The sequence below is a fragment of the Rana temporaria genome, chromosome 7, assembly GCF_905171775.1.
Source record: "Rana temporaria chromosome 7, aRanTem1.1, whole genome shotgun sequence".
Lineage (NCBI taxonomy): Eukaryota > Metazoa > Chordata > Amphibia > Anura > Ranidae > Rana > Rana temporaria.
The window spans coordinates 195,767,858-195,784,606 of record NC_053495.1 but is presented as its reverse complement, the minus strand read 5'-3'; the positions used below and the strand labels follow the sequence as shown (position 1 = coordinate 195,784,606).

Sequence of the window (16,749 nt, the reverse complement as noted above, 5' to 3'; positions counted from 1 at the left end):
ATGTAATAGGTTTCAGTCAGGTTTGCAAGGACTACTGGGAAACATGATGCCCTATCCCAGAACCCTTGCAAATAGCCTAGGCAAATATGGAGGAGGAAGTAATGAAGGACTACAAAATAAAGGTATTTACAAGCAACATATTAAATAAAAATTGTCCATTCTTGAAAACTATGAGATTAGAGCATGCAGAGCACAGACAAACATAAAAAAATGGGTGGAACTCCACTTTAAGGAGTAATCCATGTGTAGCGAAGAGCAGGAAAAAGTTTTATAAAACCCATTACAAGGAAGGCGACCAATTTCGAGCCCTGTTAAAGCCTTGTTTAAGACTTCTCTGCTAGATGGAGAAGTCCTCATCTACAGCTTTCTGATAAATCGCGGCAACACCACACACAGGAGAGGGGATGTACTTACGTGGAATCAGTGTCCTTTTCTTTCTTCCGTATACCAAACGCTTTCCTTGTACGTTTTTTCAGTCCTGCAAATGAAAACAAAGACAAGTCATGAACACACTTCTCTCACACTAGTTTGACATTTTAAACTTAAAATTAAAATTGGATTAAGTCGCTTTTCTTGCAATAAATTACACATTTAGGGGCAGATCCACAAATGAATTTACGCCGGCGTATCTATTGATACGCCCGTGTTATTTTAAATTTCCCGCGTCGTATCTTTGTTTTGTATCTACAAAACAAGATACAACTGCATCTCGGGTCGATCCGACAGGCGTACGTCTTAGTACGCCGTCGGATCTTAGGTGCATTTTTTCCGCCGTCCGCTAGGTGGCGTTTCCGTCGAATTCCGCGTCGAGTATGCAAAATAGCTAGTTACGGCGATCCACGAACGTACGTCCGGCGGAATTTTTTTACGCCTTTTACGTTCGTTTTTTTTCCTGCGTACAGTTACCCCTGCTATTATGAGGCGTACTCAATGTTAAGTATGGCCATCGTTCCCGCGTCGAATTTTTACGTCGTTTGCGAATAGGGATTCGCGTAGAATGACGTCCCCGTCGTAAGCATTGGCTTGTTCCGGTTTAATTTCGAGCATGCGCACTGGGATACCCCCACGGACGGCACATGCGCCGTTCAAAAAAAACGTTGTTTACGTCGGGTCACGACGTATTTACATAAAACACGCCCTCATCACATCGTTTTGAATTGCGCGCCCTTACACCACAAAAGATAAACTACGTCGCCGTAACTTACGGCGCAAATTCTTTGTGGATTTGAAAAATAAATAAATAAGTTACGGCGGCGTAGTATATTAGATACGCTGCGCCCGGCGGGAAGATGCGCCGCGCTACGTGGATCTGCCCTTAATTTTCAATACATGCCATATTCACAATCTGAGGACAAACTGGTAATCCCAGAACAAGTTCTAGTCACATAATAACCTTTAACCTTTTGGCTGCCAAAAACATTTTTGCACATATGCGTAAAAAAAAATTTAAGCCTAGAAGATTACATAAAACCCCCCAAAATATTACATATTTTCTGAAAGCAGACACCCTAGAGAATAAAATAGTGGTAGTTTAAATTTTTTATGTCACAGAACATTACCGCAAAGGTCTAGGAAATGCAAAATTTCAGTAAAATAAAATACCAGGAGTGTGTGTGGAAGCAAGTGTGTGGGTGACTTTTTTAAAAAGTCAGCAGCTACAAATAAGCACATTCATCACGCTGTAACAGATAGAAAAGTGCGAATCGTCTTTACCAACATGGAATCAGCTAAAGCAGCCCCAAGGGTGGCGCCATCCGAATGGAACTTCCCCTTTATAGTGCCGTTGTGCGTGTTGTACTACGTCACCGCGCTTTGCTAGATCATTTTTTTAAACGATGGTGTGTGGGCAACGTCGTTTTAATGATAAAGTTGGAAAAACAACGTTTTTTCTACATGCCGAAAAATGATCGTGTGTACGCGGCATTACCTGTTCTACGGTCCAGCGATGCGACCGCCTGGAGCGTAGCTCCTCTCCTCGGCGCCTCCATTGCCACTCTGGGCATCCACTGCGCATGTGTGAGTCGTGCTGCGCTCCCAGAGTGGACAGGCGATCTCCTGGGACCGGTCACGTGTCCCAGGAGATCGCCTAGAGGGAAGGGGCAAAGGAGTAGTCGCCTAGGCGGCCCGTAGGTGGAAGTAGGAAGTGGGACAGGAAGTCCCACTCCTAATGAAGCCCCCACTCCCCCCCCCCAAAAAATACATGCCAAATGTGGCATGTAAGGGACGAAGAGTGCTTAAAGCGGAAGTTCCACTTTTGGGTGGAACTGCGCTTTAATGACATTGGCTGTATGTTTTGGGTCATTGTCCTGCTGCAGAATAAAGTTGGGCCAATCACACACCTCTCTGATGTATGGTATCATGATGGATAAGCATCTGTCTGTAATTCTCAGCATTAAGGACACCGTTGATCCTGACCAAATTTCCAACCCAATTTGCAGAAATGCAGCCCCCAAACTTGCAAGTAATGTCCATCATGCTTCACCGTTGCCTGCAGACACTCATTATTGTACTTCTCTCCGGCTCTTCACCAAACTGCCTCCCGCTCCTCATACTTTGAAACAGACACACTAAGGCAGGGCTGCCCAACCTTTTGAAGAGCGCGGGCCACTTAAAGCGGTTGTATACCCTCTCACACAACATTGTTTTAAAACTTAGCCCATAACACAGGCAGCTGATCGCTGCCTGTGAAAGTGTACTCACCCCTGTAATAGCTATAAAATCATCTTTTTTTTTATGACGTCACCGCGCTTGTGCACTATTCACCCTGAAAACCGGCCATCTAAAGTTTGCCGGTTTTCATTTTCAGGGTTCCTCCGGGACCGATTTTAAGCGAACTTCCCCTCTGTCCGGCACAGAGGAGAAGTCTCGCGTTGCTATACTACTCCTTCTCTTCCTGATACTCCCCGCTTTTTCATTCATTGCCGTGTATCATTGGTTGCCGCGGTAACGGCTATCGACATCGAGGCTTGGTCACTGCGCTTCGGCGCATGTGCGAGATTTCGACGAGGGACTCGTAAGGGCGGAAGTGATGTCAGCTATTGATTCAAGAAACAGGAGAAAGAATGGCGCTTTCAGTACCCGGAAATAGAGAAAAATAAAAACGGGTGAAAAAAGGTATTTGCGGGACTCGTTTTGGAAAATGATCCATTTAGTATGCATTGCGATACACATGTGTAACATAAAATTTCAAAAACCAAACAAATCGCCCGGGGTTTACTTCCTCTTTAAACGACTTGGTAACCGGTCGCAGGCCACAATGAGCGGAGCAGGTGGATGGCAGCCCACTCTACTTTTTTTCGCCGATTGGATTGGAGGTAGGCATTTGTAAACGGACACAAGTCCATTTACATCTGCTACTCCTTAGAGGTGAATGGAGCGTCCAATTGGGTCGGACTGACCATGTGAAAGGGGCCTATGGCTAAGGGCAGGTAACCCGCAGGTAAACGGCTCTGCACCTGAGGATCAGTTTGAAAGCAGCCCAATAACACTGCAGAACAGATGCCCATATTATATACACTGTGATTTTAGTAATAAACTTCTCTTTAACCACTTAACCCCCGGACCATATTGCTGGTCAAAGACCAGAGCACTTTTTGCGATTCGGCACTGCGTCGCTTTAACTGACAATTGCGTGGTCGTGCGATGTGGCTCCCAAACAAAATTAGCGTCTTTTTTTCCCACAAATAGAGCTTTCTTTTGGTGGTATTTGATCACTTCTGCGGTTTTTAGTTTTTTGCGCTATATAAACAAAAATAGAGCGACAATTTTGAAAGAAAATTCATATTTTTTACTTTTTGCTATAATAAATATCCCCCCAAAAATATATAAAAAACTTTTTTTTTCAGTTTAGGCCGATACGTATTCTTCTACATATTTTTCGTAAAAAAAAAAAAAAATCGCAATAAACGTTTATTGATTGGTTTGCGCAAAATTTATAGCGTTTACAAAATAGGGGATAGTTTAATTGCATTTTTATAATTTTTTTATTTTTTTTTACTACTAATGGCGGCGATCAGCGATTTTTTTCGTGACTGCGACATTACGGCGGACACTTCGGACAAATTTTTGGGACCATTGTCATTTTTACAGCAAAAAAAACATTGTTTACTGTGAAAATGACAATTGCAGTTTGGGAGTTAACCACAAGGGGGCGCTGAAGGGGTTTAAGTGTGACCTCATCTGTGTTTCTAACTGTAGGGGGGTGTGGCTGTAGGTGTGACATCATTGATTGTGGTTCCCTATATTAGGGAACACACGATCGATGACGGCGCCACAGTGAAGAACGGGGAAGCTGTGTTTACACACAGCTCTCCCCGTTCTTTAGCTCCGGGGACCGATCACGGGATTCCAGCGGCGATCGGGTCCTGCGGCCACGGAGCTTCGGACCGGGTCGCGGGCCCGCGACCCACGGCTGGGCACTTAAAGAGGACGTACCTGTACGTGCCCAGCCGTGCCATTCTGCGCGACGTATATGTGCAGGAGGCGGTCCTTAAGTGGTTAATAACAGTATTCTATCCCATCCCAGAGCAGGAGGTCATGGGCACCCCTGCACTAAGGAGACAAAAACTAAAGTAGATGCTGCTTTTGGACATTGTGGTGTTCCTGCTTTTGGGAAGTTGGAAAAAGTTCATCAGATTTCTTGGCTATGCCTCCAAGCATTGTGGGAGACGGGGCTCAGCTGTCGTGTTCCTCTCTGAATGCCTCCAAACAACAGCCAGCATCTCTCTCGGGAGACCTACATTAAGCCAACTCTGAATGACAAATAGTTTCCTTCCTTGATTATAGATGTTCCCTTTTAAGCATTAAATAGAAGCAACTCTTGTACAGCTGGGGTCACCACAAGTGCCGTGTGAGAACACCACACAGTGCAATAACATCAACCCAATTTTTTTTGACTTTTGGTTGGTTTTTGGCAATTTCAGTCCCCACCTGCTTTTACGATCTCTCAGGGAATACAGCAACAAGGTCTTTGCATGGTAGCTACAAGAAACCCCACCTGTCAGAGCTTACAGCATGGAGCGCCAACCACAAAGAAGAACCGGCATTCCATATGAGAGTATAAATTCAACACTTTTATTACAAAGCTATTAAATAAAACCCAGTGCAACTGGCGGAGTACTTAAAATCAATAATAGCATTAAAACAAACAATCATTTACACAGGGCTGGGGAGGGTTTTACAAAAGCTCCCTTGCAGCGGCATCCTGGAGTGGTTTAAACACGCTTGAATTTGGCAATGGGAGTGCAATTATATCATACTGATGGAGAGACCTGTGAAATGGTCCAATTGATGTAACCTATGTACACTGTATGGCTAAACATTTGTGGACATCCGACCATCACCCTTTAAAGTCATACTAAATTCTCAGTATTTTTCATTTATCGGGCGGTATTAACCCTTTTCTGGCCGCTAGCAGGGGTTAAAACTACACCGCTAGTGGCCGAATACCGCTGCAATTCCGACGGTGTATCGCCGCTATACCGTCAGCGCACCTCCCGCACCAGTGTGAAAGAGGCCTTAGAGAGTGGTTTGAGAAAGAAGGGTTGTCCTTCGAAACGTGTTACCGTCTGTCTTTCCACCAGCACATAGAGGTCATCACGAGACATTAGACAGTCACCGGACACTGTCTATCGGTGGCTTTTTTGACAGCTGCCAGAGCGGGTCCTTGTGATGCCAGCCAGGGACTCTGGAATTACGGTTTCATGTATATAGCCCTGATTTGTCTCCACTTTGGTGATTCCTACCACTTATATTCATTTTCAATAATTGTAAGAGTCGGTTCACACTAGGGCGACACGACTTCCATCGCGACTTTCAGAGGCGACTCCGACACGACTTGAGCATGAACCACAGGGCGATCTGGGGCGATTTACAACATGACTTGAAGTTGTCTCCAGGACAGGAGACTTTCCAGTGGCCAAACAACAATCAGCTCTAGGGGAGGGAGGGGGAGGGAGAGGTTTGCCTGAGAAATGTATGTTATCTTCCTGGAAAGTCGCTTCAGTTAAAGTGGTTGTAAACCTTAATTTTTCACTTTTACCTACAGGTAAGCCTATAACAAGGCTTACCTGTAGGTAAAAAGAATATCTCCTAAACCTGTACGGTTTAGGAGATATTCCCCTCGCAATACGGGCGGCGCATGCGCAGGAAGAAATCCACGGCGGAAGATCCGGCAGCCGCCGGACCTTGCCGATTTTAAATCTCCCGCGCACGCGCGGGAGTGACATCATCGCCAATCACAGCGCTGGAGCGGCGATACCCAGAAGACACGCCGGAGCAAGATGACATCTCGCTCGGCGTGAACCAGGTAAGTGTTGTTCACCTCGTTTTGAGGTAAGTATTTCATAATCAGCTATTATGCGGTGCATACTAGCTGATTATGCATTTTTCCTTGCAGGTAAAAAAAAAAAAAAAAAATTGTATATGCGGTTTACAACCGCTTTAAGACAGTGATCAGACTTGGAGGCGACTTCCATTGAAATCAATGGGTACAAATCGCCTACAAGTCGGATTGAAGTAGTACAGGAACTTCTTTTGAAGTCGGAGCGACTCGAGTCGTGTGTATTAACACCGCTCCCATTCACTTGCATTGTTTTTCTCGACAGCGCGACTTGGGACGACTTCAAGTTGGATCCCAAGTCGCCCCAGTGTGAACCGGCTCTAAAGGTGCTATTTTTTTTCGGATATGCAAACGAGGATCCCGTGCTCCTGTTTTCTTGTTGGAAGCTGCAGGATCCTCCTATCATATTCCCGGACTATCCTTCTAATTGGATCAGGATTAAGATTGGAGTAAATCTCATTGATATTACTGACCCTGGAAGCTGGGACTTGTAGTGCACTTTGCTGGTTTCTGGATTTACTTTCACTGTTCGTATTGCTGCACTGGTTCCTCCCACCGGCTCAAACCCCCCCTGCAATGATGTAAGAGTCAGTCAGAGAAACTACAACATGCGCTATTCCACACTTGCAGAGATGTGAAATAATTGCAGTGTCAGGGTTTCAAGACAAGGACCACTGGAAAGATTAGCACAGCATCTCTTCTTGGTTTTGGCTGCAAGTGACCTGTGCTGACTGGGTCACTTTTAGGGGTGCAACGGATCGTCATTGATCCGTGATCCGAACCGCACACACACGTGATCCGAGGATTGTTTTCTAAAAAAAATAAAAATAATAATTTGCGCATGTTCAGTCCACACACAGCGTGGTAATGGCGAACGGAGGAGCTTGAATGCCCCGCGTCATTTAAACCCCCTGTATGGGAGCATTTTGGCTTCCCTGTCAAATATGATGATGAAGGAAAGAGGTTAGTGGATAAAACCGTGACGGTGTGTAGGCACTGTGGCACAAGAATGCCATATGACAGTGGGAACACATCAAGTATTGTCACTAGGGGTGCAACTGATCCGTACAGATCAGCACCTTCGGGTCGGGACACATGGCGATCCACGGGCCTCCCGGTCCATAGGAAAGGCCGCGGCTTCGGCCTAGCTATCGAAGCGGCGGACATCGAGGTCCACCCGGCGCGGGGGATGCAGGCTGCTCCTCGGAAGTTTGTGGGCACTTGAGCTCAATATGTCATTGACTCCTAACAGCCCAGCGATGAGCTCCATGCTGCACCTTGAGGAATCCACACGGGGAGCCGCTGCCGCCGCCGCACAAGGCGTCCTGCTGCTTGCCAGAGAAGAGAGAGGAGGCGATCGGGGGGATCTGTATGGACTGAGCACGTAGGTGGGATTTTCACTAGACACTCAGCCCGCCGATCAATGACACTAAAGGGATCTGATGATTGGGATAGTTCAGGTCACAGTAGGGAACTGGTGACACCACTTTCGTACATGGGGCTGCGACTTCCACTTGGCTGCACATATAAGTATTGCGAGATGCAGTTATTTCAACACAAAACAGAGCTTATACGCTTAAATACAGTATTTGTAAATCTGACGGACTGTTTAAATGTGAAAATCAGAGGTGTTCTGTCACATTAGCAATAAACAGTCCGTCGGATTTCCAAACACTGTATTTAAGCACATAAGCTCCGTTTTGTGTTGAGAAGAACTGTGAAATCTAAAACTCTGGTGGGTGTAACAAGATTTGTCTTTTTTTTTTTTTTTTGCTGATCCGAAAATGATCCGATCCGTCACTCCTGATCCGAGGATCGATCCGATCCGTGAGTTTTTTGATCCGTTGCACCCCTAGTCACTTTAAAGCGGGGGTTCACCCTAAAAACTATTTTCTAACATTACATTGACATGACTCTCGACAATGACAGTATGCCGTTTTTTGTTTTTTTTTTGCTGTACATACCTCGTACAGCTATTTACTTCCCTGGCTTCCGGGTATGGAATCCCGCGGGACTGGGCGTTCCTATCCAGCAGGTGATTGACGTGATGACAAAAACTACCTCCCCCCGTCGCATAAGGAGCGTCACGAGTTGCCGAAAGGCGACTCGGCTCTATATGGCACCGCCGTTCGGCTCCTCTCGACAACTCGTGCCGCTCCTTATGCGACGGGGGGGGGGGGGGGGTATTGTTTGTCATCAAGTTAATCACCAACTGCTGCATAGGAACGCCCACACCCGCGGGAGTCACTACACGGAAGCCAGCTAAGAAAATAGCTTTACGAGGTATGTACAGCAAAAAAAAAAAAAAAACTGCATACTGTCAATGTCGGTAGTGAGCTGGATGTAATGTTAGAAATGTTTTTAGGGTGAACCCCCGCTTTAAGAAGGCTTCAGAACCGTTGACGCTCACTAAATGCCTCATAAGAGTGGTTGTAAACCTAGTTACCCCACTTTTACCTACAGGTAAGCCTATAATAAGGCTTACCTGTAGGTACTGTAAATACGTCCTGAACCTGCACGGCTTAGGAGATATTTACCATATACGCTTGCGCAAACATCATCGGGGCTCGTGTCGTGACCGGCGGCTTCCGCTCGCATGCGCGGAGTGACGTCACGCGTCTTCGGACAGTCACAGAGCCAGTGTCCACAGCCCCAGAAGGAAGGGGGGTGAAGATGGATGCAGCAACCAGCTGGGACATTGCGGGCTTCATTTGCATGCAAGTGCAACATAATGGGGTAGTATGCATTATGCTTTTACTTTGCAGGGGAAAAAAAGAGGAAGTAAATACAATCAGGGTTTACTTAATCTCTAACACAACAGTTGCGCCCCGCCAATAAAGGCCCCCCCCATAGGAATTAATGGACAACAGCAGTTCCTGTTGCCATCAATCTGTCCAATGAGAAGAGAGAAGACAGCAGCTGGAGCTGCTGAGCTTGTGCACATTATTGGATCGGATCAGGCTCGGGTAGGGGAAAAAAACAATATCGGTTACTTTAAAAGGGGTTGTAAAGGAAAAAATTTTTTTCATAATAAGCATCCTTTACCTGCAGACATTCCTCTTTTCACTTCCTCATTGTTCGTTTTTGCTCAGAAGTTGCTCTATTTCTTCTCTGTTCTGTTCACTTCCTGCTTGTCTGATTGTTACTCACCACCGTGATGGGAGGCTTTACTGCGGTGGTCAGTGACGTGCTCGCCCCCTCCTGGGAACTACATCTGTGCGGCAGGACGCTCTCTACGTGTTAGAGACTTCAAGGAGGTGTGAATTACTGGGCGTGCCGCAATGCATACTGGGAAATGTAGTTCTTACATGAACGAGCGCCGCAAACCAGGAAGTGAATGAGAGAACAGAAACTAGAACGCCGGAGGTATATAGATAAGGAATTTAATAGGTATTTACTCGTTTTTTAACAGAATCATTACACTATACAACTCCTTTACCACTTAACCACAGACCCGCGCTATTGACAAAAGACGTCAAGCGCGGCTCTCAAGTGCCGGGTGGACGTCTTTTTCTTTTTAAAAGCATTACCCGCGCGCCACTGGGTGGCACGCGCGGGTAAACACTGTCCCGGCGCATCGCTGAAGAGCCGATGCGTGTACCTGGCGGCCGCGATGTCCCGGGACAGCAGGGACGTGGAGCTCGTGTAATGTGGGTGTAAACACAGAGCTCCACGTGCTGTCAGAGGAGAGGAGACCGATCTGTGTCTCTTGTACATAGGGACACAGCATCGGTCACCTCCCCCAGTCACCCCCTCCCCCCACACAGTTAGAACACACCCAGGAATACATTTAACCCCTTCCTCACCCCTAGTGTTAACCCCTTCACTGCCAGTCACATTTATACAGTAATTAGTGCATTTTTATAGCACTGATCGCTGTTAAATGTGAATGGTCCCAAATTTGTGTCAAAAGTGTCCGATATGTCCGCCGCAATATTGCAGTCCCAATAAAAATCGCAAATCGCCGCCATTACTAGTAAAAAAAAAATCAAAAAAAAAAATCATAATTCTGTCCCCTATTTGTAGGCGCTATAACTTTTGCGCAAACCAGTCGCTTATTGCGATTTTTTTTTTTTTTTTACAAAAATACGTCGAAAAATATGTATCGGCCTTAACTGAGAAAAAAAATCGTTTTTTTTAAAAAATGGGATATTTATTATAGCAACAAGTAAAAAAATATATATTTTTTTAAATTGTCGCTCTTTTTTTGTTTATAGCGCAAAAAATAAAAACCGCAGAGGTGATCAAATACCACCAAAATAAAGCTCTATTTGTGGGGAAAAAAGGACGTCAATTTTGTTTGGGAGCCACGTCGCACGACCGCGCAAATGTCAGTTAAAGCGACGCAGTGCCGGAAGCTGAAATTTCGCTTGGGCACGAAGGGTGCCCAGTAAGCAAGTGGTTAATATCAGTTATTCAGCAACTGCAGTCTGCAGCAGATTGGTGCTCTAACCAGTTGAAAAGAGTTGCTTAAATGCTTTGCAAATCCTTGCTGTGACTTAACAAATGGCTGTATGAACCGGGTCTAGAAGTGTCACAGAAGTGAAAGCGACATTACACTGCTGTGTAGCAATGCTTTGAAGCACAATCCATTACTGCATACCTGCAGGAAAGCACACACGATACCATCATTAATATTGCAGATCCAGAGTGGGGTTAAATGGTGAGGTGAGCCGGGTCTATGCAGCCAGATAGAAAGCAAGCCCAAATTGAGTAAATTTTAGTAACTCTGGGCAGTGAAAAGTTAAAACACCCACCACTCTTCTTATTTTAAAATAAATATTGAATCTGCAGCTTTATTAGAATAATCCCTCCCATTCCAGGTATGGTATTGTTCAAGCTCCAATCATCTCACTACTGGACAATGAGGTGACTGTACTCCAATGGCCTCCACACTCACCACATCTCATCCAATAGAACAGTGGTTCTCAACCGTCTAGTGCCGTGACCCCTTGATAAAATTTCCCAAGTTGTGGGGACCCCTAAGGCTGCATTCACACCTTGGCGTACCTAATCGCGGCGTTTTGCGGTGTTTTTTACCGCGATTTGCGGCGACAAAACGCCGCGATTGTGAATGCAGCTTACCCCCAGGTCCACATCTCCTATGCCGAACGCTGAAAGCCGCCTGAAAAAAGGTCCGGGACTTGTTTTCAGGCGTACGGCGTGGAGATGTGAACCATCTCCATAGAGGGCATTGTAAAATCATCCCTCCAGCGTCTTAGGGGCTGCTGCGGCGTCGCGCTTCAGGCGTATATACGCCTAGGTGTGAACAGAGCCTAACAGTAGAATTATTTTTGTAGCGTGGGTTGTCAGCCCCTAAGGCAAGACAAGTAATTTGCATCCCTAATCCACGGATATTTAACGCTCCCTGAGTCCCTTCCACTTGTATAGTCCCTTCCATTCAGTTGGAAGCACACAATTGTCCAAAACATCTATGTATATCATAGAACTCACAGTACCCTTTACTTTAAAGCGGTGGTTCACCCTGCTGAACAACATTTCAGCATAAAATTCGGCATCGTAGCGCGGGCTACAGTATGCCGGTCTTACATTTTTTAACCCCGTACTCACTGTTTAATCGTACATAGACGATTCCGTCTGCCGCGGGGAATGGGCGTTCCTAGCAAGAGGGAGGGTGATTGACGGCCGACTCTGGCACGTCACGCTCCCCGAAGACAGCCGGAGTAGGTCTCGGCTCTTCACGGCGCCTGCGCACAGGCGCCGTGAAGAGCCAAGCCTATTTCGGCTATTTCCGGAGAAGCGTGACGCGCCAGAGCCGGCCGTCAATCACTTTCCGTCTGGATTGGAACGCCCATTCCCCGTGGGCAGACGGAATCGTCTAGGTCGGATTAAACAGTGAGTACGGGATAAAAAATGTAAGACCGGCATACTGTAGCTCGCGCTACGATGCCGAATTTTATGATAGAATAAATTCTAGGGTGAACCCCCGCTTTAAACAAGTGGTCATTTGAAAGGGTGTTCCCATACCATTGGCTATACAGTAGGTGTGATAGTCAGGGGGTCCATGAACTGTGGGAGGGACCCAGTAGCCTCCACCTACTATAGGCTGACTGTAGAAAACTAAAGGAGGGGGCGGAGAGGAGAGACCAGTCATCCTGTACAAGGAGAGGGAGCAGCTCTGAGCGGTCTTTATTACAGGAAGCTCATGCACACAGGGAAAGTTTCAAACTGGATCACTGCACAGATCTAAAAAGTCTCCCTCTCTCTAGACGTCTTTTCTTGTTCTTTCTCTTATTCTTTCTCTCCCTTTTTCTTTGTTTCTCTCCCTCTTTTCATCTCCCTTTGATGTATTCTCTATTTTTATTCCTTCTCTTACTCCTTGGCTGGGGGGTGGGGGTAATGGGATCAGTGACAGTGCTGGCAGGGAGTTGTAAAGAGTGGCAGTGCTGGCAGGGAGTTGGAAAGAGTGGCAGTGCTGGCAGGGAGTTGGGATGAGTGGCAGTGCTGTGCTGGGGGAGTTCTGATCAGCCAACGTAGGTGCTCTTGATCAAGGTCTTCTGCTGATCTGAGAACTGTAGTGGGGACGTTTAATAGAAACCATAATCATAGGTAGTGTTACTCACTGTCTCCAGCTCTGTGGTGTCTCGCAGCAGTGACACCTATGCTGAAATCAGGAGATGGGGTCTCCCCCAGCCCTCCCACTTCACATTTCTCACCAGTCAGCCGACCTCTAGTCTCTGCCCCCCCACCCATGCCGTGAACTGAATGGGTGGCTGCAAAGAGGCCGAGTGTGCGGTTGTGTGCTTCAGGAACAGCCCAGCTAGGCGACAACAGGCTCCAGGGACAGTCCTGCTGGGTGGCCACGAAAAGGCTGGGAGAGCAGTGCGGGTTTCAGAAACAGCCCAGAATTCGGTGACCCCTGGTAAATTGTCATTCGACCCCCAAGGGGGTCCGACCCACAGGTCCCCTTCAAGTTGTGGTGAAACGGGAGATTCCCATCATGGATGTGCAGCCGACAAATTGCAGTAACTGTGTGATGCTATCATGTCACTATGGACCGAAATCTCTGAGAAATGTTTCCAACACCTTGTTGTATCTATGCCAGGGTTTGACAAATTTGCTTGGAATCTAGGAGCCAGCTAAAAAAGTTAGGAGCCAGAAAACGCACCCCGTCCCGACGAGCTTGCGCGCAGAAGCGAACACATACGTGAGCAGCGCCCGCATATGTAAACGGTGTTCAAACCACACATGTGAGGTATCGCCGCGATTGGTAGAGCGAGAGCAATAATTCTAGCCCTAGATCTACTCTGTAACTCAAAACATGCAACCTGTAGATTTTTTTAAACATCGCCTATGAAGATTTTAAAGGGTAAAAGTTTGTCGGCATTCCACGAGCGGACGCAATTTTGAAGCGTGACATGTTGGGTATCAATTTACTCGGCGTAACATTATCTTTCATAATATTAAAAAAAAATGGGGATAACTTTACTGTGGTCTTATTTAATTAAAAAAAGTGTAATTTTTTCCCAAAAAAGGAGCGCTTGTAAGACCGCTGCGCAAATACGGAGTGACAGAAAGTATTGCAACGATCGCCATTTTATTCTCTAGGGTGTTGGGATAAAAAATATATATAATGTTTGGGGGTTCTAATTAGAGGGAAGAAGATGGCAGTGAAAATAGTGAAAAATAGTGAAAAATTACATTAGAAATGCTGCTTATCTTGTAATACCAACGACCACCACCAGATGGCGCCAGCTTACACATGTGGTGGTAATAACTTGTAATACCAACGGCTCACCACCAGATGGCGCCAGCCCCCCTTCCAAGCCAAGTCGCCAGGACCCTATTTCTAGTCGCCATGGCGACCTGGCAACCGAGATTTGTCGAGCCCTGATTTATGCCACGAAGAATGAAGGCAAAAAAGGGGTCCAACTCGGTACTAGCAAGGTGTACCTAATAAAGTGTCCGGTGAGTGTGTATGTGTGTGACAGGTATGTGAATCGTACACAAGCACAACACTTTTGGTGCTGCACCCCCACGGAATGTCTACAACACCCATTATGAACCCCCCAGCATAGATTTATGTACATATTACAGCCACCGAAAGATCAATGTGGGTTTCGTCTGGCTCTTTGGGAATAATGGCCGTCAGTGAAGTACAACCCAACGCTGAGGGAAAACGTGACCTGCCGAAACAAAAGCAATCAATAGAGCGAGGAATGTATACAGCCCCCGGATCGCATCTATGTCAGGACTGGGCAATACGAGAGAAACCTGAAAGGACGAGACAATGGTGTAGAACTAAAGTCTGCTTCTTTTTTTTTTTTAGGCCAAGTTCATCTATTTATAAGGAAGTAGAAAATGTCCTGGTGCCAGAGGGAGTAAGCAATGCCCCATGATTGGTAGTAGGGGGACTAATAGTTTGTTGGTGTCAGTGGGAGGCATAGTGCCCCGCCATTGGCATCAGTGGGAGGCATAGGGCCCCGCCATTGGCATCAGTGGGAGGCATAGGGCCCCGCCATTGGCATCAGTGGGAGGCATAGGGCCCCGCCACTGGCGTCAGTGGGAGGCATAGTGCCCCGCCACTGTCGTCAGTGGGAGGCATAGTGCCCCGCCACTGGCGTCAGTGCCCCGCCATTACATAGTTAGTCAGGTTGAAAAAAGACACAAGTCCATCAAGTTCAACCATAAGAAATAAAATAATAATAGTATCGTACAATCACATATACCCAATTCTATACCCACAGTTGATCCAGAGGAAGGCAAAAAAAAAAAAAAAAAAAAACAGCAAAGCATGATCCAATTTGCTACAGCAGAGGAAAAAAATTCCTTCCTGATCCCCTGAGAGGCAATCGGATTTTCCCCAGATCAACTTTACCTATAAATGTCAGTACCCAGTTATATTATGTACATTTAGGAAAGTATCCAGGCCTTTCTTAAAGCACTTTACTGAGCTGCCCAGAACCACCTCTGGAGGGAGTCTGTTCCACATTTTCACGGCTCTTACTGTGAAGAAACATTTCCGTATTTGGAGGTGAAATCTCTTTTCCTCTAGACCAGTGGTTCTCAACCTTTCTAGTGCCGTGGCCCCTTGATAAAATTTCCCAAGTTGTGGGGACCCCAACAATACAATTATTTTTGAAGTGTGGGTTGTCAGCACCCAAGGCAAGACAAGTAATTTGCACCCCAACCCATGGACATTTAGCACTCCCTGAGTCTCTTCAACTTTGAACAATATTAAAACCTCATATGGAACATTTTAGGGTGTACCCTTTCTTTCCCTTTTATCTCACTCTATCCCAATTCCTTCTTTTTTCCCCCCATCCCTCTCTCTAGCCGTCTTTCTTGTTCTTTCTCTTATTCTCTCTCCTTTTCTTTCTTCCTCCCCTCTTTTCCTCTCCCTTCCATGTATTCTCTATTTTTATTCCTTTTTTACTCCTTGGAGGGAAAGAATAGGATGAGTGGCAGTGGTGGGGCGAGTTCTGATCAGCCAACTTAGGTGCTCTTGATCAAGGTCATCTGCTGATGTGAGAACTGTAGTGGGGACTTTTAATGGCAACTTTAAATCACAGTTAGCGGTACCCACTGTGTCTCCGACTTTGTAGTGTCTCGTAGCAGAGACACCTATGCTGAAGTCAGGAGATAGGGTTTCCTCCAGCCCCTCCCATCTCACAATCCTCACAGACACACCTAGTCTCTGTCCCCCAGCCATGTTGTGAACTGAGTGGGTGGCCTTGAGGTCCAGGAACAGCCCAGCTGGGGGGCCACAGGCTCCAGTGACAGCCCTGCTGGGCAGCCACAAAAAGGCTGGGAGAGTGGTGCGGGCTTCAGGAACAGCCAGGATTTGGTGACCCCTGGCAAATCATCATTTGACTCCCGAGGGGGTCCCGACCCCCAGGTTGAGAATCACTGCTCTAGACGTAAAAAGTGCCCCCTTGTCCTTAGTGTTGACCGTAAAGTGAATAACTCAACACCAAGTTCACTATATGGACCGCTTATATATTTGTACATGTTGATCATATCCCCCCTTATTCTCCTCTTCTCAAGAGAGAATAAATTCAGTTCCTCTAATCTTTCCTCATAGCTGAGCTCCTCCATGCCTTTTATCAGTTTGGTTGCCCTTCTCTGCACTTTCTCCAGTTCCCCGATATCCTTCTTGAGAACTGGTGCCCAAAACTGAACTGCATATTCCAGATGAGGTCTTACTAATGATGTGGGGGGGGGGGGGGGCAAAATGATATCTCTCTCTGGAGTCCATACCTCTCTTAATACAAGAAAGGACCATTGGCGTCAGTGGGAGGCATAGTGCCCCCATTGGCGTCAGTGGGAGGCATAGCGCCCCCCCGCCATTGGCGTCAGTGGGAGGCATAGCGCCCCGCCATTGGCGTCAGTGGGAGGCATAGCGCCCCCGCCATTGGCGTCAAGGGAGGCATAGCGCCACCGCCGCC

The 16,749-nt window shown here is 46.7% G+C and overlaps 1 protein-coding gene across 1 annotated transcript in view; it reads left to right on the top strand.

Annotated features, from left to right (window-relative positions):
* The window catches only part of SGIP1 (SH3GL interacting endocytic adaptor 1), a 222,234-nt gene that overhangs the window by 73,392 nt on the left and 132,093 nt on the right, over window positions 1–16,749 (top strand). The gene's annotated exons all lie outside the window — the stretch shown is intronic.